At 45.2% G+C, this 27,635-nt stretch overlaps 1 long non-coding RNA gene across 1 annotated transcript; it reads left to right on the forward strand.

The window, feature by feature from the left end:
• The first annotated feature begins 9,968 nt into the window (after nt 1-9,968).
• LOC103170528 lies at nt 9,969-24,612 on the forward strand. Its single transcript, XR_003765236.2, has 3 exons — nt 9,969-11,416; nt 21,160-21,222; nt 24,300-24,612. It is a non-coding gene; the product is annotated as an uncharacterized LOC103170528 (long non-coding RNA).
• Nucleotides 24,613-27,635: the final 3,023 nt, after the last annotated feature.

Here is a 27,635-nt window from a genome sequence, read left to right on the forward strand (position 1 = left end):
ATTCCTTCTTTTCGGAGCGATTTTATGGGTGATGTTGAAAAATGGCTCAAGCGAGTAGACCTGTTTCGTTGGTCTGTTGCTTATCCAGAGGAAGAACCCATACCAAGGGGACACCACTGCAGATCTGGCCTTTGCATTATAGTAATAATAATAATAATGATGGCATGTGTTAAGCGCTTATTATGTGCTAAACACAGTTCTAAGAGCTGCGGGTGGGGGGGAGGGAGATATACGGTGAGCAGGTTGTCCCACTTGGGGCTCACAGTCTTAAACCCCATTTTACAGATGGGGTAAGTGCAGCACAGAGAAGTGAAGTGACTTGCCCAAAGTCACACAGCTGACAAGCGGCGGAGCTGGGATTAAAACCCATGACCTCTGACTCCCAAACCCATTCTCTTTCCACTGAGCCACGCTATAGGGAGATTCAACACTAGATTTAGGACTTTTTTTTTTAATGGTATTTGTTAAGCACTTCCTATGTGCCAAGAACTGAACTAAGTGCTGAGGTAGCTGCAGGCTAATCAGTTTGGACACCGTCCTCGTCCCACACGAAGCTCACCTTAATTCCCATTTTACAGACGAGGTAACTGAGGCCCAGAGAAGTGAAGGGCTTGCCCCAGGTCACACAGCTGACGAGCGGCGGAGCCGGGATTAGAACCCAGGTCCTTCTGCCCCCCGGGCCCCTGCTCTAGCCATTAGGCCACACTGTTTCTCAAGGTTGTTGTCTGTGGATAGGGCTGACCAGGGTAGTCGGCATAATGAAACCCGTTGTTAATCTAACTGTTAGTTAATGTGGGCTGATAAAACCCTGAAGGTTTCTAGACGGGCATTTCCCTCCCATGCAGTTGCTACTTCTCTCTTTCTCTCCGCACCCAACTTGAAGGCCGTGAAATCGGGGAGTTCTCATAACGTAGCAATTGGCTTTACCCGAAGGCAGTTTACTCTCAAGGGTGCCGCAAACTATTCACTCTCCGGTCGTGACAAGTGAAACTTTAAAGATTTCGTGGCACGCTCCATTTCAAATCTCTGCTTCAAAAGATTTCCTTTTGCATTTTTCTTCTAGGTGCAAATATTTATCCTTGACTGTGTTCCAAAAGGCTGTTTTTTTTGTGAAGGCCTCTTCCCAGGTATTGGAGAAGAAATAGCGCGGCTGTCTTTTTGGCAGGAAAGATCACCGGAAGGTTTTTTCCACTCTTTATTCCACATTCGACGGGTCTCTAAATCCTGCCTGGTTTTCAGCCATAATATTTACCGGATCCACCCCTTCCTCTCTACCGTTACCTTCACCGTGCGGTTCCAAGCCTTCACCACCTCCCTGATCTCTCCTCTCTTCAGTTATCTTCCACCTTGCTTTAATCAGGTTAGACACAATTCTTATCCTGCATGGTGCTCACACTTTCAGTAGGAGGGAGTAGGATTTAGTCCCCGTTTTACAAATGAGGAAGCTGAAGCACAGAGAAGTTAAGTGACTTTCCACACAGCAGGCAAGTGGCAGGGCTGGGTTAGAACCAGGTCCTTGCCTCCCATGTCCATGCCTCCCCATTATTTCAGTAATTTCGGTATTTGTCTTCCCTGCCAGCTCCTTGAAGTCTGGCTAGAGCACGGGCCTGGGTGTCAGAGACCTTGGGTTCTAATCCCAGCTTCTCCTTTTGCCTGCTGTGTGACCTAGGGCAAGTCACTTAACTTCTCTGTGCCTCAGTACATCATCTGTAAAATGGATTAAGACTGTGAGCTCTGGGGGGGCGGGGACTGTGTCAAATCTGATTAGCTTGTATCTAACCCAGTGCTTAGAACAATCTTGACACACAGTAAGCACTTAATAGATATCATCATCATCATCATCATCATTATTATTACTGTACTCTCCCAAGCACTGAATAATAATAGCGGTATTTGTTAAGCGCTTACTATGTGCCAGAAACTGTACTCAGCGCTAACGGGGTTCTGCACAAGTACTATCGATCGATAGTTCAATAAGTACTATCGATCGATTAATTGATTAGTCATACCAAACCGCTTCCTGACAGCCTTATATTTTTCTAAAATTGTCCGGGACATCCTATACCGGGACTATGTCGGTGTCTATATTGGGGTGCTATGTAGGTGGTATAAGATGTTATATCATAGAAAAGAACATACGTAGGCTTCAACGCCACATGGGCTAGTGGAAAGAGGAGGGAACTGGGATTCAGAGGAGCTGAGACACTTCGGTCCCACTCTGTCCCCTTGGGAAAGTCACTTCACCTCTCTGGCTCTCAGTTTTTACACCTGTAAAATGGGGAAGAGACAGAGGTTGAGCCTCGTATGGATCAGAGACCGCGACCAGTTTCAGAACCTGTATCCACTTCGACGTTCAGCACAAAGTTAGCCCCGCTTGCTGTAAATATTGTTCCAGAGATGAAAATGCCTCTCTGCAGGCAAGGCCACACCTCACTAGTAAAGAAAAAGAACCGGGCATAAACCCTGATGCCACTCAGACAGGACTCTCAGGCTCTAAAAAGGGAAGTCCATCTCAGTGCCCAAACACCCCCCTCAAAGCGCGAGCGCACGCGCACACACACACACACACACACACACACACAGGGTAAGTGAAGGAGGAAGTGAGGCTTCAATGAATATCTAGATTGTCAGATATATTCCTGTTTCTGGCCTAGGATGGGAAAGAAGTGGTTAGGGTTCATTTAGAAATTAAAACGTCGGCTATCTGAGCTCATCTTTCCCCTTAGATAGTAAGTTCCTTATGGGCAGGGGCCGTCTTTAATTTCTCATCTTTCTGTTCATTCACAAGCACCTAGTACAGTGCTATGCACAGAATAAGTGTACTAAATATATCGGCAGCGATGATAACAACTACAACGGTAGCAGCGACGACAAGAGAAGAGTGTGTTTTTGTGGAAAGAGCACCGCCTGAGAGTCAGATGACCTGGGGTTTAAACCTGGTTCTGCCACTTGTTAACCGTGTGACCTTGGACAAATAATTGAACTTCTCCCCGCCTCAATTATCTCATCTGTAAAATGAGGATTAAATCTTCCTCCCTTCTATTTAGACTGTGGGCAAGGGACTGTATCCAACCCTATAACCCTGTATCTACCCTAGCACTTAGAACAATGCTTGACAAATAGTAGCGCTTAACAAAAACCATGAAGAAAACAATCATAATGATGACTTTGAAGCAACCCATTTTATCACCTACTTGAACCAGTTAAGAGGCAGGATAATTGGAGAGGCCATAAAGATTGAGGAGAGATCTGAATCCTTAAATAGAAGGGCGGGTAACTAGATACTTTCCTTGACTTTGAAACCACTTTACACAGACCATGGAGGCTTTCTCAAACTTCAGATCCACCCAGTAATCTTTGGCTCCAGCAGACTGAATTTATTGTTTCACCAGTCGTAGGGTCAATCCAATAGCCAAACACTAAACTATAGGATTCTCACATCAGGAGAATAGTGCCAGCCCACCACACTATGAATTCTCTGAATCAATCATCTGAGGAATGGGAAGACTTGAGCGATATCGCGATGGCGGAGCCGATTAGATTTGATGACAGATTGACCACGCGGGTCAAAGGAGATAGATGAGTCGAGGGTAATGCCTAGGCTATATGAGGCAGAGAGAGGGTCATGGGGTGTCTACAGTGATGGGAAAGACAAGGGGACGATGTGGTCGAGGAGGACGAGGAGTTCTCTTTTAGACACGTTAGGTTTGTGGTATCAAGTGGAAAAGTTCTGAAGGCAGGAGGAAATGCGAGACTGCAGAGAGGGAGAGAGGTCAGGGCTGGAGAGGTAGATTTGGGAGTCATCCATATAGAGATAGTAGCTGACTTCCACCTGTGGCCTGCAATTGTCAGGAATAGCCAGCTATTCTGGTGCCTGAAAAAAAATGCTTCTTAATAACCTGGAATCAAAAAATCTAAGTGAACTGCACTGGTAAGACTGTAGAGGGAAAGTAGGTATCAAGAATATATTAGAGCCGGAGAGACGATATTAACCTTTCATATATGAGAGACCTCCCCCACAACCCTCAAAGCCTTACTAAAATCACAACTTCTCCAGGAAGGCTTCCCCCACTAAGCCCTTATTTCCTCTAGTCCCTCTTTCTTCTGCATTTCTTATGCAATTCCATCTGTACCTTTTAAGGATTGGCATTCACCCCACCTTCATCCCCACGGAGCTTGTGAACAGATCCACAATTTATTTCAATGTCTGTCTCCCTCTCTAGGCTGTAAGCTCCTTTTGGATCCACCCACTTTGGGTCACCGTACTCTCCCGAGCGTTTAGTTCAGCCCTCCACACGCGGTCATGATGGATTGATTAACAATCTTCTCCATTCTCCTCTTCCAAAGCGTATCAGAAGATCTTCAACAATTAAAAGTGCTCAAGACCTGCTCTGCAACTTCTAGGGTCTGGGCCCTTTTGTCTAATTTGGCAGCCGGTCATCACCGTGACTCAAAAGAAACACTTAGAGTCACTGAATCACCTATATACCTTATTCCGACATTTAGGCAAAGCTTCAGGGCTTTCCCCCTACATCAACAAGTTATCTTGTATTTGAGATGCGGTGATAGGACGTTCGAGGGACAAGCTGGATCCTGTAGCTCGAATTCAAAGGCACAGTGTACCTTGGAGAACGTATGTCTAGTAAGTGGTAAATGGTATTTAAGCGTAATAGGTGCCGTGGCCAGGAGGTTAGACCGTTCCAGGAGAAAAACCATCAGGAAAATGCTCAAACAATGCTGAGCTCTAGGGTTGGATTGCTGGACTCTTTTCTAAGAGGGAAAAATCCCAAATGGTTTCAATCCAGATTACAAAGGTGGAGTTCAGAAGATTCCAAACTCGATGGAATGATGTGTGTATCATAGTGGAAAGAGTCTAAAGGCACCTCATGGGTGTATCTCATCCGTTGGCCATCAAATAGTATTCTACTCCAAGCCAATCAGGGACTCCAAGCTCTTTAAAATCCTATCACTTACGTGGTGGAAAAGGCAAACGAGGGAGCACCGTACAACACAAATGTAGACATGTTTCCTACCCACAGAGAGTTTACCGTCTATGTTTTGTTCCGTGCCTGTGTTTTGTTTCAATCACAGCAATTGGCAAAGCCGTATGTTCAGAGAATAAAGTGAGTGACATAAAACTCATTAGAATGTCAGGGAGAATTTGAATTTGGGAACCTCCTGATTTACCATGGAGATGCGTAAGTGTGTGTGTGTGTGTCGGGGGGTGTGGGTGTATAGATATTGAGAGAAAGAGAGAGAGAGAGAAAGAGAGAACACATACCGTTAGGCTGCTCCCTATATTTAAAAATAGCGCTGTGGGATTCCATCCCTATGTTCAGGGATCATCTTTACCTTCTCTTTCATCATATACTCTTCCAAGCAGTTAGTACAGTGCTCCGCACACTCCATGACTACCTCTGATCCACTGGTTGATTGCAATGCCTGGCAGGGTTTCTTATCAATCCAACTATCAATTATTGGTGTTTACTGAGCACTTTCTGTGTGCAGAGCATTGTACTCTGGGGGACTTCAGTACAATACGGTTGGCAGACATCATCCCTGCCCACAAGGAGCTTATGATCTACAGGGGAGGTGGACACTAAAATGAATTCCAGATAGGAGAGAGAGAGGATAAGGACATTTACATAAGTGCTGTGGGGCTTGCGTGATTAATTTAATTAGACACCAAGGTGCTAGCAAAGGGCACTGCTAATTAGGCAAGATTTCAAAGTGAGGTTGTACCCTGAACGTAGGGTTGAGGATGTGCGGGGAAGCCTGTCCTACCCCCAAGAGGATGTGCCCTTGATTTTAATTTACAGTACTGGTGATGGGAAGGCAGCTAGGATTAGCAGATGAGGTTAGTGGTCACGGAATGAGATTATTATCGTAATAATTCTTCGCCACTCTGAATTCCACCCGCCCCAAAGACTCTTTACGGCTCATCTTCGAATACGAAGCAAGGAACATTTCTAAAACGCCAGGCTTCCTAAAATGCACTCTAAACCACATTCTGCTTCACATGAAGTACAATTCAGCTCTTTGCCGAAGCAGGAAGTAGGAATAAAATGAGGTTGTAGCCAGCAAAGTGGAGTGGAAACTTTGTACCTTTGGCAGGCGTATAATCATCTCTTTTTAGTTCACGGTTGATATTTCTTCAGGGTGTGTGTGTGTGTGTGTGTGTGTGTATCAGTATTGCTTTGTGAATTTCTCCTGAATGTGATATGCACCGAAGATGGAATGTGCAGTAGTCCGAAGTCATTCTGTGATTCTGAGAGCCAGATCTGGCCCGCAGTGAAGTGTTGAGAGAACCCAGCCTAGCTTCCACGATCGGCTCTCTTTCCTTTGTTCTTGAAGATGATGATATCGGTGGCATGCCGGGACATCCTAAGAAGCCGCGAGGCCTAGTGGAAAGAACACGGGCCCGGGGACCAGAGGACCTGGGTTCAAATCCCGACTCTCCCTGCCGGGTGACCTCGGGTAAGCTATTCAACTTTTCTGGGCCTCTGTTTCCTCTTCCGTAAAACGGGGATTAAATGCCAATCCTCTCGCCTACTTGGACTGTCAGGTCCACGGGCGACAGGGACCGCGTCTGACTTGATTATCACCTATCTACCCCAGAGTAAGCACTTAACAAATACCGCATCTTGCTTCTCAGGACAACGGGCGCTCTCTTCCCAGGGCTCCCGACCCCCAGTGCCGAGTTCTTTCTGAAGCAAAAGCGGAAACCGCAGGAGGCAGGGAGGGGCGGGGGGAAGCAGTTTGGAGGTGACCAGAAGTGGGTCTGAGATGAATCACACTCCCTGCCCCTTACCCTCAGAGTGTCACCGTGGCCCAGGAGAGGTATCGGGAGGGGAGGGTAGGCTTTAGGACAGAGCTGGGCAGCCTGCCCTTTCCTTCTCCCTTCTCCGGGCTGCTCTTGAACCCTGCCGAGGCCTGGCTCTGTCCTCAGCCCTACGGTGGTGGTGGGCAGGGGGAGAGGCGCAAAACTGGAACTTGGCAGAATTCCCCCCTCACGGGAGCTCCAACGGAGGCCCCTCTAGAGACAAGTGCTTCCTTTTCCCTCCTTCCCGACTGAGAGCGTATTCCCCGCGAAATGCTGGGGGACGTGCTCCACTGAACCAATCAGTCAATCAATCAGTGGTATTTACTGAGTGCTTACCACGGGCAGAGCACTGTCCTTGTCCTTGGGAGCGTACAACACGACAGAATCGGTGGACTCCTTCCCTGCCCATAAGGAATTTACAGTCTAGAGGGGGACCTCGACTGTCTGCCCGCGATCTGGACGTGGAAGGAGTCTCGCTCTGCCTCCTCCTCCTCCTCCTCCTCCTTTCCCTCCACCTTTCCTCCTCCATGCCAACCCCACTCCCTTTTCACTGAGCCTTAGGACCCTCGAGAAGGAGAATAATCGCTTTGTAAACCTGCCTCGAAAATGGTCAGTCTCCGGGCAATTCACCAACCAGGAGGCTCTCTTCTATCCAGGTGGATGTTCTTCGTGGGAGCCGAAACTTCGATTTCTTGACTCCCAGTATAATGCTGGGAAGCAGCATGGCCTAGTGGCAAGTGCATAGGACCGGAGAGGGCCTGGGTTCTAATTCCGGCTTCTCCACGTACCTGCTCTGTGACCTCGGGCATATCACTTAACCTCTCTGTGCCTCAGTTACCTCACCTGCAGAATGGGGATCCAATGCCTGTTCTCCCTCTTTCTCAAATTGTGAACCGCATGTAGGGCCCGACTATCTTGCGTCTACACCAGCACTTAATACAGTGCTTAAAAATACCACGATTATGAGTCCAGTGATGGGAAGCAGCATGGTCTAGTGCAAAGAGCGGAGGCCTGCGTGTCAGAGGACCTGGCTTCCAATTCCAGCTCGGCTACTCTGCTGTGTGACCTTGGGTAAGTCGCTTCACTTTTCCGTGCCTCAGTTCCTTCATCTGTAAAATGGGGAGGAAATCCTCCTCCCTCCGATTAAGACCGTGACCCCCTTGTGGGACACAGACCGTGTCCACCCTGATTACCTAGTATCCACCCCAGCTTTTAGGACAGTGCCTGGCACATAGTAAGAACCTTAACAAACGCCACAAAGAAATGGTCTTTCCACCAGGCCACACTCCCTCCAAAGACCCACGCTGCCTACTAAATGTTACTAAAGATGCCGTAGTAACTAACAGTTTTCAACCCCCACCGTTTTCATCGTACGAACTTACTGGTGGCTTTAGAAATCCATCACACTTGCAAGGTGCTAGTCTTGCAGTGTATTTAAACTGAGCTGTGATTATTCAGCATTTCTCCGTAGACACACCACAATATATCTAACCACTTCCCTCTACACTTCATACCTTGCCCCCTCTTGAAACCGTAGGTAGGTAGTTAAAGAACCTCAAATGGCATCATTTCTAACTCTGAATACCTCTCTGAAGTTACAAGACATTCATTCAATAGTACTCCTGGGCCCTTACTATGTGCAGAGCACTGTCATTTCACACCTTCGTTCAGGGGTTGATCACTCAGGAAGTATTTAACGCTAAGATCTTCCTGATGGCTATATTGTTCTTGTGCATTCAAAGATCTCTGTTATGAGTTATTTCCTGTGCCAGAGTTCACCTTCAGCATAACATGTTCCTAAATTGTGGTGAAGTCTGTAGGGTAACGATCCACACTTACTCGCCCGTAGCCCCGTGGCGTGCAAGGTGAAAATAATAGGTCGGGGTTATGTTTCATGCTGCAGTGAAAATCATCTTTCTATTCTGTAGCATGCGTGTGTTACCTATATCCTTTTTAACAGTTCAGTGCCGGTAATATCGTCAGCTCCTTGACGACAGGGATTATGTCTATCACGATTGCGTCTGCCTAGTGGCTAGAACGCAGGCCCGGGAGTCAGAAGGACCTGGGTTCTAATTCCTGCTCTGCCGCTTTCTTCTGTGTGACCTTGAGCAAGTCACTTAATTTCTCTGGGCCTCAGTTACCTCATCTGTAAAATGGGGATTAAGATCGGGAGCCTCATGTGGGACATGGACTATGTCCAACCTGAGTCACTTGTATCTTCCCCAGGGTTTAGCACAGTGCTGGAACATAGTAAGTGCTTAACAAATACCACAGAAAAAAACAAAACAGAAACCAAAACCAAAAAAAAACAAACAACCCAAACAGTAGTTTGAGAACATTATGAAAAGGTCCTGGAATGACTCATACAGAGTCAACAAATATTAAATATTGATATTAAATATAATTCTGAGCATTACATTTTGGAAGCTCACCCAAGAAGGCATTGCAGATCGTTACGAGCCACTTTTCAGATTAGCAAAGAGGTAGTTAGAGAAGTAGTGTGGCCTAATGGGTGGAGTACGGCCTGGGAGTTAGAAGGACATGGGTTCTAATCTTACCTCCTCCGCTTCTCTGCTCTGTGACCTTGGGGAAGTCACTTCACTTTTCTGTGCCTCTAACTCATCTGTAAAATGAGGATTAAGATTCTGAGCCCTATGTGAGACAGGGACTGTGTCCAGCCAGATTTTCCTTCTACCCACTCCAGTGTTTAGGATAGTGCCTGGTGCATAATAAGTGCTTAACAAATACCACAATCATTATTATTATCATCAACTCTATTGTCTTGTACTCTCTCAAGCCCTCCAAACACAGTAAGCGCTCAATAAATACCACTGACGATGATATAGTAAACATTCAGTAAATATCGTCCATCGATTGATTGGCGGGAAGGGTGTGGGGAGATGGATAATCTGGAATAGTTTGTGAAGAGCTTGGTTTCTAGCAGGGTTTTAGGAGGGAATTCTAGACGATGCTTAGTTCATAGTAACACATTTTAGGTGTGGCGGTGACGGTCTTTAATTTTACTTTGGTTTGGGATTAGAAGCGCTGAGTAATGTCGTAATGTCGTTTAGATATTACCTGTCCTTAGCACACTGCTGGTTATTTATTTGTTTGCTTTTCCAGAATGTGAGTAAATTATACTTGCGCTTGAATTGTTTTTGTTCCCCAGTGAACATTGTTCAACCTTTCCGGGCTTCCATTCATCACCCCGTTGAAAGGGGAAAAAAAAAACCACCAACACACAAAAAAACCCTTACCTGAATGTTTTGGTCTTCTGGCTGTTCGTGTACTATGATTCCGTGGAGGAAGAAAAGTCATTAAATATGCTCTGGGGATGCTGAACGCTGCTCGTGACCTTTCGAAGAGACCTACTCGGCACTAGTTAAGGCTCTGGGATAGGTTTTTAAGCTTGGATTCTTGGGATTCATTTGCTTTAACAAATACCACAATTGCTAGTATTATTATTATTTATTGAATGTGGGTGAAACTAGAAGAGAATGTGGATAGAAAATCGGAATAATGGCGAGCAAAGGGAAAGCAGTGAAGTAAGGTTTAGGTTAAGATTTAACCTCTTGAGTTAAATCCTATCAAGACGTTCAGTCATTCCAACATTTAGACCTTCTATTTTTTTGTTTTATTTAAAAGATGGGGGAGATTCCTTTTCAGGAAAGACATCTTATATTTTAGGGTTACAGAAACCCTAAATTACACTACATGAATTACATTATGAATTACATTAATGAAGATGGTTTTTCCAAGTCACGTATCATGATGGCAGCGAGCATAGAAGCCTGACCATCGCAGATTAAAAAGCCTGACCTTTACTACAGTGGGGGGAAATCAAGGTGTTACAGCAGCTCCTTGATCAGGACGAGGGACAAATGCGCACACACACACACACACACACACACACACACACACACACACACACACACACATTTAGGAACAGAGAAACTTGTACACACAGAGGCAATGGAAACCCCAGACTGACTTCCACGTGCAAAGACCTAACCAAAGCCACACAGAGGCACACGGGGATATATGCTAACGTTCAAAGACAAAACAAGCATACACAGTCGTACAGAAATCTATTTATTGAAGACACTCTGAGACGGAATATCAGGGTGGAGTATGAGACACCCACAGTCACTCGGGAGGCAGAGATTACACCCTTTAGTAAGGGCGCAGGGAACGGTGCGGGGGAATGAAAGACCTAGAGGCCAGTCTGTGGCTCTATATGGCTTAGTTTCTCCTCATTGCCCAGTCTGGTCACCTGACCCCTGACACTCCAAACCCCTTACCTCAGACTCCAACACACTAAAAATGTAAATACTGCCCTCACAAGCGTATCATACAGAAATATAAAATGCAATGTCAAATGCCAGTCCTACCAGTTTTATCTTGATCTCGCCAGACAAGATGTTTATTTGTGATTAATGATCCCAGGCTTGTCCTCTTTTGACAGGTGGCAACCTGGTGGGAAGATTTCTCAATAAGAACGATTATTTCGGAGACGTTCGGCAAGATTCCCCGTGGCACCTCTCTTTTCGATTTTCTCACCCTCTTGATTAAAATAGGCTAGATCCATTTCAGGTAAGAATAGGTTTAAGTGCCAAGTCCTCATTGACCAAATCCTGTTGGGACAGTGTCCTTTTAGGAATTAATAAAAGCACCAAGCAGTGATGGGTGGATTTTCCTAATTTCAAGAACAGGACTGATTAGACAGCTTCTCCTCAGGAAGGATGAGAAGGCAATCATTAAGACGCAGATTGCAGTGGGGACAATTTGGGCTCTTCCAGTGTGTGGGATTTCCTTACCTGAAAACCGAAAGACAGGGACAAACGTCATCAACAGTAGCATTTATTGAGCACCTACTGTTTGCAGAGCACTGTGCTAAGCCCTTGGGAGAGTACAATATAAAAGAGTCAGTAGACACTTTCCCTGCCCACAGAGATCTTATATCACACCCTTCCCCATGTACAAAATACTACATGAATAAAGAAAAAACCAGCGGGAGTTAGGCAATATTATGGATGTCATCAATATATGTGCATCCATTAACAAGACATGGCAATTGAAACACTCTCCTTCGGGGGAGAGGGGAAATATGCATGTTGTTACTCTTTAACTGTTGTACAAGGTTTGAAATAACTGAAGTGGATATTCAAAAACCTAATGAACGGTGCCATAAATCCTGTTGAACCTTCAATGCTGAGGGCAGGATCATTTTGCAATATTCTTTCTGAAGGGCAAGCAAGGTACTCACACCGGAGCACTTTGAATCTCTTTTTTTACAGGGTATCTTCCTGCACTTCCAGCTAACTGCTCAAGACTTCAGTGTGGTACTAGGTCCTATCTCCTCCATGCTGACTGCATTTACAGTTTTTTTAAAAAATTGTATTTGTTAAGCACTTTGTTAAGGTTTAATAGGTATTTGTTAAGAAACAGAGAAGAAACGTGAGAGATATGGAGAAAGTAATGGACAGAGAGAAATAAATAGACAAAGAGATCAACCGATAGTGATTTTTGAGCACATAATAAGTCCAGAGCACTGTACTAAGCGCTTGGGAGAATACAATACAATGGGATTAGCTGACTTGTTCCCCATCCATAACAAGTTTACAGTCTTAGAGGGAGAGACAGACATCAAGAGATATAGACAAAGAGCTACAGACAAAGGAATCAAGGAAAAAAAAGAGGGACCGAGACATCTAAGTATTTCAGAAGTCCATCTGCTCCTTCTTGATGATGATGATGATGATGGCATTTGTTAAGCTTAACTATGTGCTAAGTAGTGTTCTAAGCAGGGGGGTAGATGCAAGGTAATCAGGTTGGCCCACGTGGGGCTCACAATCTTACACCCCATTTTACAGATGAGGTAACTGAGGCACAGGGAAGTGAAGTGACTTGCCTAAAGTCACACAGCTGACAAGTGGTGGAGCCGGGATTAGAAGCCACGACCTCTGACTCTCAAGCCCGGGCTCTTTCACTGAGCCCCGCTGCTTCTTGAGGTGACTTTATGTGCTACTGGTTCCGGGCAGCCCAGTGTAGGTGAGCAACAGGATTGGCCAGTTCTGCAAACTATTTCCAGCACAGGGGCAGGTAGTGGGTAGATCAGGACTGGAGCGTGACCTGGAAAGGAAAAGGCCAGCATGTTAAAGCCTTCCTACTCATTATGCTCAAGCACTCAGTTTCTTAGGACACGACTGACCTCTTTTCAAGCAGATCTTCAGGCCACGGAGATAAACCCCGCCACACCTTCAGTGCGGTAGCTGGACGCCAGTTCAACCCAGTAACCTCTCCACCCCAGCCCTCGGCTCTGTGAAACAAAACGGGCAGTGATAAGGGTTGTGCTTTATTATCATTATTTTTATATTTCTTAAGCCCTTACAATGTGCCAAGCACTGTTCAAAGCACTGGGGTAGATACAAGCTTATCAGGTTGGACACGGTCCCTGTTCCTCCTTGAGCTCAAAGTCTAACTAAGTAGGAGGGAGTTAGAGGGATTTAGCCTTTATCTCCTCAAACACATCCCTGTTCTCACACCCCTGCATTTCTTGAGAGGAAACAGAGCTGTGGTCCTTTACAAAACAGCATGGTCTATTGGAAAAAGTACAGGCCTGGGAGCCAGAGGGCCTGAGTTCTAATCCTGCTCTGCGTGATCTTGGGCTAGCCGTTTGACTTTCAGTGCCTCCATTTCTTCATCTGTAAAATGGGGGTTCAGTACCTGTTCTTCCCACTTTCACGTCAATTGTTTACAAATGAGGGGAGCAAAAATAATATATAAGTACAGCCGATGACAGCAGGAGAACGGGAATGTGGATAAAACAACTGAGAAGTGGGAGAGGAAATTCAATTTCTCACTTCCCTCTGAAACGGATAGGACTTTGAAGATGGGGAGAATTATGGTCTGGAAGATTTGAAAGGGAGTTCTTGGTAAGGGGAAGGTTGTATGCTAGGTGAGAGCAACTAAGAAAGTTGCTCTATTCATAGAAACACAGAACTTCAGCCTAGCTTCCCCCGCTTAATGAGATCATAATTTTGTTGAGACTCATCAACATCATCAGTGGTATTTTTTTTTGGTATTTGTTAAGCACTTATATGTCAGACACTTCACTAAGCTCTGGGGGTAGGTACAAGCTAATCACGTCGGAGAGAGTATATATCCCACGTGGGATTCACGGTCTTAATTCCCATTTTGCAGATGACAGTGAAGGCGCATGGAAGTTAAATGACTTGCCCAAGGTCACTCAGCAGACAAGTAGTGGAGCTGGGATCGGAAACTAGGTCCTTCTGACCCCCAAGCCCAAGCTCTTTCCACTAGGCCATGCTGCACTTGCTGTGTGTAGAGTACTCTACTAAGTACTTGGGAGAGTACAATACGATGGAATTGGTAGACCCGTACTCTGCCCACAGTGCGCTTACAGTCAGAGACTTATCGCTTTAAGGCGAAATCCTAGCCTTAGCCAAACGGAGACCCAACCCTTTTGAATGGAAAGCTCAGACAGTTTTCTCCATTTTAGAAGAAGCGGTAAAAGAGGCATCTTCCTTTAACCACAATTTGGAAACAGCTCCCCAGACGATCGCTTCGAATAGTTTACGGGAATACCCGAAAACCAGTCCGGATGCCATTTCGGATCCACCTGAGACCATTCGAAGTATTTTGCTAATCCTTAAAAGGAAAAGAACGGAGGGTGGGAGGAATCGAAGGATTGAAGAAATGAAGTCAGCTTCCTGTGTGAGTAAAGGGTCAAATCTTGATCGGTGCCAGTAGCCCGTCCCTTTGGGTGGACTGAACAGGGCAACAGCCGCAGACCCGCGCAGATTGTGTGATGACCACACAGGGCTGGTGATTTGCCACCCCCTGCTGACTTGTGGGAGAACGCCGCAAGACTTCCCGGTCCCTCGGAGCATCCTCTCACTGAGGACTTCACTAACTGCTCCTCTGTTCCACGTGCTTCTGAGGCGGAGGACAGAGAGCGATTCTTAGTAAAAATAATCGTATCTTTTTTTTTTTTGTGGTATTTGTTAAGCACCTACTTTGTGCCAGGCACTGTACAGAGTACTGGGGGAGATACAAGATAATCGGGTTGGGCGTAGTCCATGTCCCACCTGGGGCTCACAGGCTTAACCCCCATTTTACAGATGAGTTAACTGAGGCCTAGAGAAGCTGAGCCATTCGGCCGAGGTCGCACAGCAGACGAGTGGCGGAGCTGGGATTAGAACGCAGGTCGTTCTGATTCCCAGACCCGTACTCTGTCCACTAGACTGCGTCGCTTCTCATCAGTGCGTGCTACGTCCCTCTAGACTGTAAACTCATTGTGGGAAGGGACGTATTTACCATCTCTTGTTATATTGTGCTCTCCCAAGCGTTCTGCACACCGTAAGCACTCAGTAAATGCCATTGATTGACTGATTGTTGTGCAAAGCACTTCACTAAACACAAGGGTAGGCTCAAGATGATCAGGTTTGATCCAATCCCTACCTCACAAGAGGTTCACGCTCTAAGGGAGAGGGAGAACAGGTACTGAATCCCCATTTTACAGATAAAGGAAACAGAGGCACGGGGAAGTAAAATGGTTTGCCTAAGGTCACATAGAAGACCAGTGGCAGAAACAATATTCGAACCCAGGTCACCTGACTTCCAGGCCCTTGCTCTTTCCACTAGGTTATATTGGTTCTCCAAGTCTCAACCTACCCTCAAGTGTGGAACCTGAAAAAGGGCTGGGAGGTTGTTGGGAGGCCCTAATCGTCTGTGTCAACGTGGAGTAGTTAACTAGAATATAAAACATCAGTTGGTTGAGAAGGAAATAAATGTCGCCCCTTTTGAAGGATCCACAGTGAAAGCCATAGCATTTTGGAATGATATCTTGCAGAATTATCAGAGCATCGGCGAGCGACAGCGCTAATATCGTAATAATAGCAGCGGTACTTTTGAAGTGCTTATTATGTGACAGGCCCTGTACTTAGCACTGGTGTAGATTCAAGCTAATAGGTAGAATGCAGTCCCTGTCCCACATGGGGCTCACAGCCTTAATCTCAATTTTACAAATGAGGCGACTGAGGCACGGGGAAATTAAGTCACTTGCCCAAGTTTTCACAGCAGACAAGTGGTCAGGGAAAGATTAGAACCCAAGGCCTTTTGACTCTCAGACCTGGGCTCTATCCACTAGGCTGAGTTGATTCTTTAATATATTTTCTAGTCTCTTCTTTAATCTGTCATGTATTACTATGTCTCTTAAAGGCTGGGTTGATGTAATGGAGACAGAGATGATGTTATGACCCCAAGAGATTCCAGTATCATTTCTGGTGCCAGAGGAACTGGGGAGGAGACATGAGAAACTCTGCCTTCACTGGTGAAATAGTCCTCTAGTTTGTAGAGAGTTAGAGCAAAAGACATTGCACAACATCATTCAGCAACCCTTTCCAGTTTCACCGTCAGAAAAAAACCAAAAAACCTCTCTCCTAGCTGCATTTTCAGTCAATTTCCTCTTACCCTTTCCTCTGTCTAGAGGCAGAACTGGTCACCCGCCCCCTGAACAATGTTACACTGTTAGCGACCTTCTCTCAGCCTTCTTCTTGACAGCTGGAAGACTCAGTTTTTTGACTCTCTTCAGAGATGCTTCTTTCTGCTTATTAATAATTTCCGGGCCTCTGCTGGCGTTCCTCTTCAAATCAGCTACATTCCTTTCCGGTAGAGGAGCGGGGATCTGGACTCAGACCGGCACCAGTAGGATATACCTGACTTCCTGTTTATGCTTCCCCATGTCACAATCACTTTTCAAACCCTAGCAGAGAAATGCTGACTCTCCTGGGAAAGGAGCCCACAAGTTTCTGCCTCACACTCTCTCTCCCTGTTAGAATATTTTCCGGCATTGTTACCCACATTTTTAAGGTTCCATTTAAGGTTTAAATTTCCTTCTTTAGGTTCATCCTGGCCCCCCCGCTCACTATTTCCTCTTATTTCTCCATCTCTTAATCGATCATATTTAATCAATGGTATTTACTGAGCACTTACCGTGAGCGAAGCGCTGTACTTCTTGCACTGCTTGGGAGACTACAATATAACAGAGTTGATAGACCAACCTTACTGGCATAATTATCCCCTCGCCCTGGCTATGTCCTCCCCGTAAGCCTCTAAGACCGAGGAAATGATGACTGTGGTATTTGTTAAGCACTTACTGTGAGCCAAGCAGTGTATTGAGCACTGGAGTAAATACAAGATAAACGGTCTCTATCCCACAAGGGGATCTCAGCCTAAATGGGAGGGAGAACACGTATTGAATCTCCATTTTACAGGCAGGAAGGGGACTCCTCCGAGTCCTCCGAGTCTTCCGTCTCTAAGGCCTTTCCTATTTCACTTGGCCATGCTGCTTCTCAATGAAAGAAATAAAACCCTTCTCCAGTGCTTGGAAATCTCGTGCCAGTTTCTGTTCTGCCGGCAGACTGAGATATGGAATAACACATTCATTCCTCTGTCTCTCTCTCCTTTTTTCTCTCTTAGCCCTTCTCTTCTTCTTTTCTCCTCTTTCTCTCTTTACATTTCTATCTTCATTACAGTTTAGATTCATTCAATAGTATTTACTGAACACTTACTATGCGCAGAGCACTGTACTAAGCGCTTGGAATGTACAAATCGGCAACAGATAAATTACTATTTAGTTACAGATAAGTACAATTACCCATTCTCAAAAAAGACACTACCGTGTTGAAATTTACCTAGAGGGACTGTATATCAGTCAATGGTATTTACATTCCCAGCACCACAGATTTCCTTTTTCTCCCCCAAAGACTATCTATCATAAGGTATTGATTTTTTTTTTTTTTACAGTCTAACATTCAGTAGATCTTACTGAACTATTCTTGGAAAATTCTGTTTTAAATCTCCATCCTGAACAATATCCCACATCAATGTGCAGCCTGCGTGTAATGGGATCCCTTAAAATTACCCATCAACTCAGTGATTCCCAAAGCACATGATCTCTTTCCTGTTGAGGCACACGAGGCCAGCCTTGGTCACTGTGAGATACGCAAACGCAGCCCCACCTCTTCCCCTCTGCGGTACATGTGGTTTCCTGTCTCTCTTCCCCGCGCCCCAAATTTGCGCACCCATCTCCCTGGTGCCCTCCATGGTCTCCTCTGTGTTCTATCTCTATTCTGTGATTTAGTTTTTTTAACAGATCTAAAGTTACTGAATTCCAGTAGTCTACTACTGGAATGAATGAATGAATGCACGGTTAATCATATTGAGCGCTTACTGTGTGCAGAGGACTATACTAAATACTTGGGAGACTATTCATTAATAATAATAATAATAATAATTATGGCATTTGTTAAGTGCTTACTATGTGCCAAGCACTGGTATAAGTGCTGGGGCAGATACAAGATAATTAGGTTGTCCCACGGGGAGCTCACAGTCTTAATCCCCATTTTACAGATGAGGGAAGCGAGGCACAGGGAAGTTAAAGTAACACAGCAGATAAGTGGCAAAACTGGAATTAGAACCTGTGTCCTCTGACTCCCAAGCCTGTGCTCTTTCCAGCAGCCACGCTGCTTCTCTATTGTGTACTAACCGTGTGCAAAGCACTGTACTAAACACTTGGGAGAGTATGATATAACAATAAACAGAGACATTCCCTGCCCACGGTGAGCTCACATATGCGATATAACAAATGTTACAATATCGCAAAGGTCGTAGACACGTTTTCTGCCCACAACAACTTTCCGGTCCAGAAGGGGAGATTAGATTAAATTTGATTAGATTGAGAATAGTTTAAAGGGAGGGACATGGTGGGAACCAGGACGGTGAGGGCATGTGTTTTGAGAATGAAGAGGAGGAACAGAAAGGGGTGTGGCTAGGAACGAGGAAGGGTAGGGCTCGGGAGTGGGCCGGGGGACTGAGGGTTGCGGGTGTCACTGCCCTGATGAATTCTCACAAGGCGTAACCATTTTTAGACATCTGATAAGGTGAAAAAAATCATGAAGAAAGAAGGATCATTTTGTTCCAGTGCAGTTGAAAACAGGCAGCGGGGAAGAAAGCATGATAATACTTGTAATTTGTATAGTATTGCGGTTTTATTTATTTATTGAGTGCTTTCTGTATGCAGAAGAGGGTGGGGAGACAAGGGCAGACAGGAATGAGGACGGAGTTCGAAGCAAGAAATATGAATAAACGAAAAGACTTACCTGGGTAATAAATGGAATATTTTGAATGCTTTTTGTCCAAGATGTTTTCCAAGTTATATATAGGACTTCATACAGAGCTATCTGTATTAATTTTGGATGCATAATTTTGTAACTATACTTAATTTTGGATTTAAATCATGAATGTGTATGCAGACTCACAATTTAAATCCCCAACTAATTATTCTCTTCCAGACAACTAAATGGTAGATTCTTCCCCAACCGTTTCAACGGAAAATATATTTCTTAGATTTGGATTTGCCAAAAGAGATCGATTTCTTCTCTTAACATCACCGGTGCAGGAACTTTGTTTTGGGGAAGATAATGGGCCATTATTATTATTATTATTATCTTCATCATCATTATTATCATTGCTATATTTGTTAAGTGCTAAGCGTTGAAGTGAATACAAGTTTATCGGGTTGGATACCATCCCTGGCCCACATAAGGCTCACAATCTAAGTTGGAAGGAATTTTATTCTTTTTGCTCTATCTGCTGCTTGGGGAAGCCACAGTGCGTAGATAAAACGCGATGTGACTCAATCTCTCAAGGTTTTACTTTGTTGTAGTGTGAAGGCTGGTGAGTTACAGAGATCCATAAAGTAAGATTAACAGAGATTCATAAAATAAGATGTTGAACTTTCAGCTATTGTTTACCTTGGACAATAAGGCAGGTTGATAGAAACCAAAGAATCATATGACAGTTGGAGTGGGTTTTAAAAAAAATGATATTTATTAAGCATTTACTCCGTGCCGGGTACTGTACTAAGCGCTGGAGTAGAAACGAGTTAAGCAGGTTGAACATAGTCCATGTCCCACCTGGGGCTCACAGTCTTAGTCCCCACTTTATAGATGAGGTAACTGAGGCACGCAGAAGTTAAATGATTTGCCCAAGTTCACGCAGCCGGTAAGTGGCGGAGCCAGGTCGAGAACGCGGGTCCTTCTGACTCTCAGGGCTTGCTCTGTCCATTAGGCCACACTTCTACTCCAGGTCATGTTGCTTCTCTAGCAGTCAGCAGATTATCAGTTCCTCATTGAAGTGATTTGTTCTCAGAATGGGATGGACGATTTTTCAGGACTGGCTTTAGGTCTGACAAGGGAAGACAGGGGAAGCTAAGCTAACAGGACTAACAGCTCCAACAGAGGCATTTCCATAAATGGTCTCCGCTGGGAAGACTAAGACATACCGAGACACTCCTGAGAGACAGCGTGGAAGATTGATGGGTGCCGTGACAGCAGACCTGACTTTCTTCGAGCGACTTTATTTGAAATGCAGGTAGCTGTCGGGTACCTGATTGATTAACTGACTCCACAACTCTTTAATCCGAAAGGTGGGGCTGATCTAGGGGAGGTCACGTACTTGTGCTGAATTCACAGGACTGTTTCAAGTAGTCTCTTACTTTGAAATAAAGTAATGGACCAAACGATCCTACGAAAACATCTTGGAAAAAACCATTCAAAACATTCCATTCGTTACCCTGATAAGTATTTTCATTTGTTCATATTTTTTGCCTCACCCTCTGTCTTCATCCTGTCTGTCCTGCTCTCCCCGCCCTCTCCGCTGCTCTTTTAAACAAACTCTTCCATCTCTCTTTCCTGCTCCCTGATTTCCTCAGTGGGGATCAAGACCCCAAAGCCAAGAGGTTGTAGTGGTTTCTTTCCAGACATCATCCTCTGCTTAGGTCTCATCCTAGCCCCCCTTTTTAGGGGTTCCCGGGGTTTTAAAATAGTAATAAAAGTCAGATGGGGCTGGTTCGGTTATAGGTACCGGCGATGGCCTGCTGAAGGATGGAACCTGATAAGTGTTAGTTTTATTTTAAAAAAACAACAACAAGGGATAAATTGCTCCACGAGAAGCAGTGGCCTCGTGGAAAGAGCCCAGGCCTGGGAATCAGAGGACCTGAGTTCTAATTCCAGCTCTACCGTCTGAATGCTGAGTGACCTGGGGCAAGTTACTTAACTTCTCGGTGCTTCAGTACCCTTATCTGCAAAATGGGGATTCAGCACCTGTTCCCCTTCCTATTTAGACTGTGAGCCCCAGGTGGGACCTGATGATCTTGTATCTGCTCTAGCACTGGGTACAGGCGTACATGCTTGGCACAGAGTAAGTGCCTAACAAATACCACAATTTTTTTTCCCTCATATTGCTTTCAGGTGGCTACTTGAGGAAGACTGAAAGGAAATCAAAAAGTCCCATAAAATACAGGAGTGGCTACGGTAAGTGGATTCCTTTGGCTTCGCTAAAGTCCATTTTCCCTGGCCAGTGGAGAGCTGAGGATGAGGTGGACAGTGGTTTTGGGGGTTTGTTTCTAAATTTAAAGTTAGTTATTGATGATTTTCACTATGCGATCCCCAAACTAGAACAAACACCAATCAGTAAAATCTATCAATGTGTACATAGAATGCCTACTATGTTCAGACATTCTGCTAATTGCTTCGGAGAGCCCACTAGAGGAAGGAGACATAATTCCTGCCCTCGAGGACCTAATAATCTAACATTTCCAAGACGAGCTGGCCTCACCAGGAAAATCTCAGGTCTACTCCAAGACCAGCGGGAGAGAGTTACTGAATCTCACGGTCCTTCCGGGCTCTTATTTTCCTTGAATGTAAATGATACTATAAACTTCTTGAGGGCAGAAATCATACCTACTAAGTCTATTGTACTCTCCAAAGCAAAGAATTCTTCACACAGACGGTGTCAGTAGGTTGACACCAGGGGAGTGAAACTGAAGACTTCGAATAATCAGGCAACATTTGATAAAGTATACCAGCAGGATGAATTCGTAGAGTACTGTGGAGAAAACTGTTTCAGGAGGAAGAGAAGCTGAAAATTTCACATGTAAACCTGTTGTGGGCAAGGAATGTGTCTGTTATTTTGTTATGCCATACTCTCCTTAACACTTAGTCCTGAGCCCTGCACAGAGTAAGCGCTCAATACATATGATTGATTGTTAAAAAGTTGGCGAATGAGATCTGGGGAAACATATTAGAAGAGTCTGTGTGCCCCTGAAGACTGTAAACTCATCTCTGGACTGTAAGCTCCTTGAAAGCAGGGACTACGTCTACCGACTCTGCTGTTTTGAACTCTCCCGAGCACTTAGAACAGCACTCTGCACACATTAAGTGCTCAATAAATCCATGATTAGAGAGGATCTCTAGATATCTCGGGCCAGAGCCTGAGAAGGCAGACGCCTCTTGTCTGCTGTGTGACCTTGGTCAAGTCACTTCATTTCCTCTGTGCCTTAGTTACCTCATCTGTAAAATGGGACTGAGAATGTGAAACCCACTTGGAACAGGATCCAACCCTATTTGCTTGTGTCCACCCTGGTGCTTAGTACAGTGCCTGGCATTTAGTAAGTGCTTAACAAATACCACACTTACTATTAGAGAAGCAGCATGGCTCAGTGGAAGGAGCCCGGGCTTGGGAGTCAGAGGTCATGGGTTCGAATCCCAGCTCTGCCACTTGTCAGCCGGGTGACTGTGGGCAAGTCACTTCACTTCTCTGTGCCTCAGTTCCCTCATCTGTAAAATGGAGATTAAGTGTGAGCCTCACGTGGGACAACCTGATTACCCTGTATCTCCCCCAGCCCTTAGAACGGTGCTCTGCACATAGTAAGCGCTTAACAAATACCAACATTATTATTATTAATATTATTAGAGTTGGATAGAAACAGATCAATCGATGTCTTATTTATTGAACACGTGCCATGTGCAGAGCACCGTTCCAAGTGCTTAGACAGTGCCCGGCACAACGGAAGAACTTAACTGGTACCATTAAAAAAAAAGAACCCAAAAATGAGATTGGGACAGAATGTCCTTGGGCTCCTCACCATTTCTGGGAGGTCCAAACTGCCACAGCCATCCCCATTTTTAACAACGATGGGGGGTGGGAAATAAGTGGGGAGGCTTGGTGGTCCAGCACTGCCCCGCTGGACCCCAGATTTCTAAGACCACAGAGCTCTGACAGGATGGCTTGCGGCCCCAGTTTCTGCTCACCACTAGCTGCTCCCTTCAGCCTCACTGGCGCTGACCTCATATAGATGGTCTTCCTCGGCTAGTAAATGTTGTTTAGTCACTGGATGTTTCATTTAAAGAAGGCAGAAAAGCAACCTCACGAAAAGGAACAGAAACTAAAAAAACCTCATCCCAATTTAGCAATTTGCTGTCTTGGAGTATTTCTCTAGATAACTCACCCATAAAAGCAAGCCCCTGGCCAAGCAATCGTTAGGGTGACGGTGTTGGACAAAAATAAGCACTTACCAGTCTGCACAAAGTAGGTCAGATTCGTAGGCAAACCTTTGCCTTTTCAGTATTTTGGCGTCTGGAAGAAAGGAGGAGGAGGTGGGGAAGGCTGCAGGATAATGCTTAAAATAGCGTTTTAAGATGGTTGAGAAGTTGAATGTTAGAACCTTGTAGAAGATACTATCGGTTCCCCTCTTCCCATCTGACTAGCAAATCTAATCCAGAGCTTTACTTGGAAGCATGGATTTTGTAGTTTCTCAAATTCTGCTCTATAGGATTTGTGCCAGGTAGATGATATAATTAAATGCCTCTCGTAGGAATAATTATTTCCCATTGTATTCTGGCTCCTTAAAGCTTTATATGACAAGGCTTGTTCATTCATTCATTCATTCATTCAATAGTATTCATCGAGCGCTTACTATGTGCAGAGCACTGAACTAAGCACGTGGAATGTACAATTCGGCAACAGATAGAGACAATCCCTGCCCATTGACGGGCTTACAGTCTAGTCGGGGGAGACAGACGGACAAAAACAATAGCGATAAATAGAATCAAGGGGATGTACACCTCATTACCAAAATAAATAGGGTAATAAAGATAGATACAATGAGCAAATGAGCACAGTGCTGAGGGGAGGGGAAGGGAGAGGGGGCTTGTGAGTTTTGTTCCGGGAGTTGACCTTTTTCCACTGGTGTATACCCAGGCTCTGTGCCTCAGTTTCTTCATCTGTTCTCCTTCCTCTTCAGGCTGGGTGTCCCGTGAGGGTTAGAAACTGTATATTATCTGACAGAATTGTATGTGCCCCTGAGCTTGGCGTATAGTGAGTGCTTAGTAAATGTTATTATTATTATGGTCATATCATTATTATAGCCAGCTGCTTGATGGGATGGGTCCTGAGGGGGTCACGTGACCTCCCAGAGTCATCACAAATTCACGTTGCTCTGATGTGGCGTCATCAGTACCACGTACTAATCTAGGTGTCCCTCGTGCTTGAAGGTGCTGCTCTAATTGATGAAACCAATGTGTGAATGGCATCTCTACAATTTGCACAGGTTATCTACGAGCTCCCTGATCTCTTCCGTCTTTCCAGAATTCATGCGAAGTAAACAGCCCCTGAAATGCTTGAGACTCCTGTAAAGCTTGGGCAGAGCTAAGGAAGACAGAAGATCACAGCATGAATGATGGTTTAGAGATTCCAGCTGGCAACTTGAAATGGATATTCCTTTATGGCGTAATGGAAGGGGTGTGTGTCTGGAAGTCGGAGTAACCCACTTACCCGCTCCATTATCTTGGGTTAAGGCGTTAAATCACCGTGTCATTCGTTCATTCAATCATAGGTACTGAGCGCTTACTGTATGCAAAACACTGTACTAAACGCTTGGAAAGTACAATTCAGCAACAAATAGAGACGATCCCTGCCCAACAATGAGCTCACAGTCTAGATGGGGGGAGAAATTGTCCTTCAGTTGCCTCATCTGTAAAATGGGGGTATTAATCTCTACCCTTCTGTACCTCACAGCGATGCCGTGAGGACCAAATGAGATGAGTAATGCGAAAGTGCTGCGGGAAAAAAAAGCGTTAGACCAGTTGAAGATTATTCTGCATATTCCTACGTGCCTTGGAATTCGGGTTAATGTTGGATAAACTTACAGAAAGCAGCGGGTGGGTTGGGGAGGAAGAGCCACTTATTCAAGGGCAAGCCTTTCAAATTGTTGCTGAAGAGAAGGAAATAAAAGTAACTGGTTCTATAAATTAAAGCAAATAATTTCATTCTGCAGACGTGGCCACTTCTGAAAAATAGGCACATCTTTCGGTACATCTTTCTTTCTCTCCTTGAGTCGGTGGTGAATCAATGCTGTTCTTGGCATGACAGTTGAGCTGTCTGAAATTGCGGTATTATCTTGAAATCTGGCAAGTTTTTACAGACAAAGAGCGAGAGGTGTGTTTAGATTTTAACCTGAATATTTGGCATCGCCTGGTTCGCACATTATCACGCGTGCCCGGAGAGGACCTGAGAGTCTGCCTCCAGAGAGAATGAAGCCACCCAGAGCTGCTGATCGCCACTGCGACAACAGAGCAATGCCAGGAGTGACCATAGCAGCGATTTCAATGAGGCTTGCATAAAGAGAGTAGGAAACTCTCCAAAACCTGCCTTAGCAACTTGGTTTCTCTAGAGGCCGTGCAGAACGAATCAGAGAGCGGTTATTTGATGCAATTGAGCATAGATTGCCAATCTGGACAATCCTTCATTCAATCCTTCCCTTTCGTAACTGGGTTTGCGGCCCCGCTGATCTTGAATTCTCTCCATTTCTTTTGCTGGTCTAGACAAAAGTGCTACTGGGTCAAAAATGGCTTTTTATGTTGGATTGGAAAAATAATCATCCATCCTATTTCATAATGCACCAAGAGTACCAACTAGAGACTTTGATAAGAGGATAGCGAGAGGAAAGGCAATAATAATAATCATCGTGGTATTTTTCAGCTGCTTACTGTGTGCCCAGTACTGTGTTATTCAGTGCAATCAGATACAATGCAGTCCGCCCAGTCCCTGTCCCACATGGGGCTGACAGTCTCTGTGGGAGGGAGAACAGGTATGAAACCCCCATTTAACAGAGGAAGAAACAGAGGTACAGGGAAGTTAAGTGACTTGACCAAAGTCTACAACAGACAAGTGGCAGAGCCTCAATTAAAACCCAGGTCCTTCTGACTCCCAAGCCCGCATCCTATCCACTAGGCCTTAGAGTAGGGAGCCTAGTAGAGTCATGCTTTTGCAGCACGATAGCTCTCGCACAAAAAACCTCTTGGGGAAATAGCATTTCTCAGTTATGCTCACCCCCCCCCCAGAGGGTGAACACAGGTAAGCCCCATCACCAGGCGGGAAATTTAAATTCCAAGAGCGCCAGCATTTTCAAGCCATTGAAAAAGCTCTTTTTCGCCCCCTCCCCGGGAGGGTAATTGCACACGTTCTTATTCACCACGGTCGAACCCAGGAATGGACTTGCTTGATCAAACTTAGAGAAAACTCCTGGAACAGGCTCAAAGGTGGACATGGTGGGGAAGGTTTGTTTGAAGAGTCGCTCAATTGTCATTCATTCATTCAATCAATCGTATTTATTGAGCACTTACTGCATGCAGAGCACTGTACTAAGCACTTAGAAAGCACGATTCAGCAACAAATAGAGACAATCCCTACCCAACAACGAGCTCACGGTCTAGAATGCCTCCAGTCGTCGAGAAAGGAAATTAGACCAGGTGCAGTAAGGGTTGCAACGGATCTTTCCGACAGCCACTAACACGTCTGACCAGCAGCGAACTGCTTTCATGACACAAATCGTCATTTAGCAGGTTAGCACGGAGGAGGAATCCTCTGCTTGGGCCTTGCTAATTTTCTCATTCGCATATTAGAAGCCTGGTGAAGCTAAAGTGATTGAAATGGGGTCAGGACGGTGACCGTGCCTGGGTTGTTTTCTTATATCCTGAGCTGTTGTAAAACCTGGCCGTCTTCATTTAAAAGAGTGGAGTGAATGAGAGGAGGGACCAGGTAGATTCTTGCACTAAAGGACGTGATCCCTAGAATGTTAGGTACTGAGCCTAATCTCCTTGGCTTGACGTGAAACTTTCCGCCCACTTCAGCAGAATCTAACGATCTGATAGTCAATCCCGGGAGCACCCAGAGAACACTGTATGGGAACCACCCTAATATGGTTAGGGAAAGCTGGAGGGTGTGGAGCGCCTGAGCTCGGTCTGGTGGAAAGAGCCTGGCAGTGGGAGTCGGACCACCTGGGTTTTAGTCCTGGCGCTGCCCCTGATCCATTATATAAGCTCGATCAAGTCACCTAACCTCTCTGGGCCTCAGTTTCCTTATCTGTAAAATGGTGATAATAATATCTTCCTCATAGGGATGCTGTGAAAAACTTGGAGAAATTTAAAAGTTTGTACAAAAAGACCCCCATGGCATTACTTTTCCTGGGCCTTCCACTTTCCGAGGGCCAGTACTGGTAATCCATTCGTTCATTCATTCAGTAGTATTTATTCAGCACTTTCTATGTGCAGAACACTGTACTAAGCTCTTGGAATGTACAAATCGGTAACAGAGACAGTCCCCGCCCTTTGACGGGCTTACAGTCTAATCGGGAGAGACGGACAGACAAGAACAATAGCAATAAATATCTGGCTAATGTCCCAGACCCTTTTGCCCAGGTAAGAATGACTGGTGTGGTAATGAGTCAGTCATCCAAATATTCCTCCCCCTTGTGGGACAGGGATTGTGTCTAATCTGTATGTACTGTATCTACTCGAATCCTTAGCCTGGTGCTCATCCTTTAGTAGCTGCTTAACAAATACCACCTTTCTTATTCATCTGGTACTCTGTGAAACTTACCACCTCA

The sequence above is a fragment of the Ornithorhynchus anatinus genome, chromosome 16 (genome assembly GCF_004115215.2).
Source record: "Ornithorhynchus anatinus isolate Pmale09 chromosome 16, mOrnAna1.pri.v4, whole genome shotgun sequence".
NCBI lineage: Eukaryota > Metazoa > Chordata > Mammalia > Monotremata > Ornithorhynchidae > Ornithorhynchus > Ornithorhynchus anatinus.